The sequence below is a fragment of the Lucilia sericata genome, unplaced genomic scaffold (genome assembly GCF_015586225.1).
Source record: "Lucilia sericata isolate MDLA Ls3-8-SP2 unplaced genomic scaffold, ASM1558622v1 Contig001053F_arrow, whole genome shotgun sequence".
Taxonomy (NCBI): domain Eukaryota; kingdom Metazoa; phylum Arthropoda; class Insecta; order Diptera; family Calliphoridae; genus Lucilia; species Lucilia sericata.
The window spans coordinates 6,029-12,056 of record NW_023995031.1 but is presented as its reverse complement, the minus strand read 5'-3'; positions in this window follow the sequence as shown (position 1 = coordinate 12,056).

Sequence of the window (6,028 nt, the reverse complement as noted above, 5' to 3'; positions counted from 1 at the left end):
ACTAGACTAGACCAGGGGTCGGCAAACTACGGCTCGCGAGCCAAATGCGGCTCTTTGGATGTGGAGCTACGGCTCTTTAGTTTCATATGCAATTTTTTTATTTTATAAAAAAATATATATACATATATTAAAATATTTCTGAATAGATTAACGAGCAGTGTTTGTTAAAACTAACAAGACAATTCGCAAACGTTTCTACAATATACACAACATTTCAACTTTGTTTAATTCTTTTGTATGTGAGACAACTAACAAATGAATGTTTAGAGTCGTTTGTGAAACTTTAAACAACAAGTTATGATCCAAATTTTCTAAAACTATACAAAGCTATCTCTCCTATTGAATTTGTTCCATGTACAAGTTAGTATTGTAAGAAAATGTTTAATTCTTTAAATTTTTAGTTGAAAAGTTCCCTATAAACGATGGGGTGTCATGAGCGCTCCTACGAAGTGCTATTATATAAAATGTAAAACAAGATCATACATTCCGAAATTTTCGTGTTTTTCGAATTAAAAAATATTTTTTGGAAATTGAAAATATAGTAATTAAATAATTACAAAAATAATGTAGAGTGTTTGGACACAGTTACCCAGGAAAAACTTACATTGAAAAGTAGTGAGTTAAAAAGCTAATAAAACCTCTTTTCACTACTTCTTCATTAGCATTTTAAGTCATTATTTTAACACGGTGTTGTCATTAGAGGCAAGTACTTCTACGCACGCTTACTAATAGGAAGTTAAAGAAGTACTTGCAATTTCTCTTACAAAACAGTTGTTGAGTAAGTTGTTTTGTTTTTTAATAACAAAAAGAGCCAGCTAGAATACGAACCAGGGACTTCGATTTTTTAGTCAAATGTTCTACACACTGCACCACTGCTTAGCTATTTTATTGCGCATCAAATAATGGTTTTCACAATCAAAATTAATTTTGTTTTATTTTTTGTAAAACACAATTCTTAAAACGCAATTAAATAAAATGTGCAAACAAAATGACAAAGTCGAAAATAAAGTACTTCTATATCAGATTATAAGAAAGTCATTACTAGAGTACTTCTAAGTAATGCAGACGGTAAGTAGTAGTCATTGAAAAGTAAGTGGTTATGGAAGTACAATCCATTACCGAGTTTTTGCTGAGTAAATACTAAAAACTTGTAAAATATAAAAACTTAATTTTTTATATTTTGCTCGTTTTAGAAACGTTTTACAGTGTATTATGGACCGACCCATCCTTACAAAATTTGGTAATGAGATTTTGGATCCTACTTGTTTGTGTTGATTTTCATCACTATACTTGTATTTTTAGTCGTTTTCGAAAGTGGACACTATATGGGTGGGTAGGGTCAATTCTGAATCCATCCTTATTAAATTTGGTACAGATATTTTTGTTCCTATAAACTTGTTTAGGACGAATTTCACCACTATGCTGGTATTATTAAGCATGTAATGATCGTTAAAGTCATTTCCTGAAGAGAAATTTATATGGGGGTAAGGTCAACAATGAACTGATCCTTAAAAAATTTTGGAAAGAGATTTTCGTTCTTATAATACTTGTTTGTGTCGAATTGCGTCGCTATACTAATATGTATTATTAAATCAGTTATGAACGTTAAAGTTATTTTCCGAAGTAGACATTTTAAAAGGGGATTGGTCAATTATGTTTATGTTATATTTGTGTTGAATTTTGTCATAATACTGTTATTATTAAGACAGTTATGAACGTTAAAATCAAATTTGGAAGATAGATTTTTGTTCTTATAAAAGTTGTATATTTTGAATTTCGCCGCTATATTGCTACTGTTAAGTCAATTATGATCGTTAGTCATTTTGTGATAAGGACCTAATATTGGGGTTGATAAAATATTTATCTCGATTGCCGCCAAATTAATATATTACTTTATATTGTATTAGCTGCGTCATCAATTTTCGTGATTTTTACATTTCCTGATATGTTTCCAAATGCCTTTAAATGATAACACTGTCGCCCTACTCTAATAAACTTCTATATTTTTATATAACGAGTGTTTAAAAAAGCATTCGAATGACCCATAAAATTCAAAAGTATTTGTAGTCAAAAATCTATAAGAAAGATTTCTTGCAGAATGGTCCTGTAGATAATTAAACCAAAATTTATGTTTTTGAAGTGAATTCATAAAGTATTTGTAAAGTTTTAATAAAACAACAATTTTGTGGCTCTTTTAAAACATATGTTTTGTAAACTGTAAATTTGGCTCTTTCCGACTCAAAGTTTGCCGACCCCGGACAGACTATAGACTAGACTATAGACTAGACTATAGACTAGACTATAGACTAGACTATAGACTAGACTATAGACTAGACTATAGACTAGACTATAGACTAGACTATAGAACTAGACTAGACTAGACTAGACTATAGACTAGACTATAGACTAGACTATAGACTAGACTATAGACTAGACTATAGACTAGACTATAGACTAGACTATAGACTAGACTATAGACTAGACTATAGACTAGACTATAGACTAGACTATAGACTAGACTATAGACTAGACTATAGGACTAGACTATAGACAGACTATAGACTAGACTATAGACTAGACTATAGACTAGACTTTAGACTAGACTTTAGACTCGGACTATAGACTAGACTATAGACTAGACTTTAGACTAGACTATAGACTAGACTATAGACTAGACTATAGACTAGACTATAGACTAGACTTTAGACTAGACTTTAGACTAGACTATAGACTAGACTTTAGACTAGACTATAGACTAGACTTTAGACTAGACTATAGACTAGACTATAGACTAGACTATAGACTAGACTATAGACTAGACTATAGACTAGACTTTAGACTAGACTTTAGACTAGACTATAGACTAGACTTTAGATTAGACTATAGACTAGACTATAGACTAGACTTTAGACTGGACTTTAGACTAGACTATAGACTAGACTTTAGACTAGACTATAGACTAGACTATATACTAGACTTTAGACTAGACTATAGACTAGACTATAGACTAGACTATAGACTAGACTATAGACTAGACTATAGACTAGACTATAGACTAGACTTTAGACTAGACTATAGACTAGACTATAGACTAGACTATAGACTAGACTATAACTAGACTATAGACTAGAGTATAGACTAGACTTTAGACTAGACTTAGACTAGACTATAGACTAGACTATAGACTAGACTTTAGACTAGACTATAGGACTAGACTATAGACTAGACTATAGACTAGACTATAGACTAGACTATAGACTAGACTATAGCTAGACTAGACTAATAGACTAGACTATAGACTAGGACTATAGACTAGACTATAGACTAGACTATAGACTAGACTATAGACTAGACTATAGACTAGACTATAGACTAGACTATAGACTAGACTATAGACTAGACTATAGACTAGACTATAGACTAGACTATAGACTAGACTATAGACTAGACTATAGACTAGACTATAGACTAGACTATAGACTAGACTATAGACTAGACTATAGACTAGACTATAGACTAGACTATAGACTAGACTATAGACTAGACTATAGACTAGACTATAGACTAGACTATAGACTAGACTATAGACTAGACTATAGACTAGACTATAGACTAGACTATAGACTAGACTATAGACTAGACTATAGACTAGACTATAGACTAGACTATAGACTAGACTATAGACTAGACTATAGACTAGACTATAGACTAGACTATAGACTAGACTATAACTAGACTATAGACTAGACTATAGACTAGACTTTAGACTAGACTTTAGACTAGACTATAGACTAGACTACAGACTAGACTTTAGACTAGACTATAGACTAGACTATAGACTAGACTATAGACTAGACTATAGACTAGACTATAGACTAGACTATAGACTAGACTATAGACTAGACTTTAGACTAGACTTTAGACTAGACTATAGACTAGACTATAGACTAGACTATAGACTAGACTATAGACTAGACTATAGACTAGACTATAGATTAGACTATAGATTAGACTATAGACTAGACTAAAGACTAGACTCTATCTCAAATAGTTAACGATATACCGAATTATGTCCTAAATAAAACGTTTCTAAACCACTATGAGTTGTTTGTTAAAATGTTAATTTTCAATTAATATGCTCTTTAAAAATTTCTTCATGAGTTTAGCTTTCTATTAGCTCCCGGTATATAATACATATTCTAACAGAAAGTAAAAAAACGAATAATTAAAACAATAAAAATGTCTTGCATAAAATATATGGAAAATGACATCATTTGAGCCAAAAATGGCACATACTCATGTGATTATTAAAGTAAAAAAAAAATGCAAAATAGGCAGAAATGACAAAATAAACAAACATTCAGCCAGATATATATGTATATTTGTAGGAATATTGTAAAATAAATACAAAAACGTTTAAGTAGTATTAACACAACTCATTTGCTGATGCCAATAAGAAAAAAAAAAAAAAAAACAAACAACAAAAATAAGAAACAATTAAACCACATTTTAAGCCTTAAATCGCAACTAAATGAAATCTAAAGTGTGTATTTAATGAGGAATTGAAAAAAGTATTAAACCACAATATGACAGAAATATGTAGAGTTTGAGATTCTTGTGTATTCATTTTCTTGTCATTAATGTCAACATTATTAACATCATGTCATTGTTGTCTCTTACTACAGCATAATACTATATAGTGTATTTACTAATATGATTTGATATGACATTATATAGTTATCATCATCGTCATCAGCGACAACATCATCCTAACCATCAAGTACAATTTTAAACCACTTATAAAATATATACATATATACCTTTTACAGCCTATGTTTGTATGTCTGCTTACAGTGAAGTGCAAAATTTCATCCGATTTTATTGAAATGTAAAATGGACTCCTTAGTGGTGGTCCTACATTCTGTTGGGACTAGGAAAATAGGTTATGGGAGAAAGGACGAAGGGTTTATAGACATTCGATTTAAACATAATCACATTGTAGGTGATAGGAAAGACTTCTACAAAAAGTTTATTCCACATATGAAAAGAACTATGGAGTAAAACTATAACTATTTAATTAAGCTGTACATCGAATTCAAGAAAAATTAAATTTCTCTCACTGTATAATAATATTCTATGCGTGTAAATGTGACAGCAAGCAGCAATAGTAAATGTCGCAGCAGCAGTAGCACATACATAGTTGCTGTTTGTTTGAGCCGCTGTTGTCTTCAGTTAAAACAAGTGACGTTGACATAAATTCATAAATTTAATGTTGACGTTGCATGCTCAGCAACAACCACTCATAATCATAGACAAACTCATAATATCATCATAATTATTATCGTCATTAATGTAATTATCATTGTTTGTTATTGTAATTATGTTTATTAATTTTGATTAAATGGGTAAGAGCGAAAGAGAGGGAGAGGTTGATGTTATAACATTACCATTTTTCAAAAATTAATTCAATTTTATGTATAAAAACAAAAGTGATGTTAAGAAAAAATCTCAAAATATGAACATAATTATGAGAATTATTTCATATATTTGTATAAATTACTATTGTAAACAAATTAAGTCAAATTATGAAAACGGAGGAATATGACATTTTAAAAACTGAAAAGATTGCCTAATAGGTGCTCCTTCACTTAAAGTAGTTTTTTGATAATGTAGGAAGTTTTGGAAGAATTCAGTTAGTCTAGTCTATAGTCTAGTCTATAGTCTAGTCTATAGTCTAGTCTATAGTCTAGTCTATAGTCTAGTCTATAGTCTAGTCTAGTCTAGTCTATAGTCTAGTCTAGTTCTAGTCTATAGTCTAGTCTATAGTCTAGTCTATAGTCTAGTCTATAGTCTAGTCTATAGTCTAGTCTATAGTCTAGTCTATAGTCTAGTCTATAGTCTAGTCTATAGTCTAGTCTATAGTCTAGTCTATAGTCTAGCTCTATAGTTAGTCTATAGTCTAGTCTATAGTCTAGTCTATAGTCTAGTCTATAGTCTAGTCTATAGTCTAGTCTATAGTCTAGTTCTA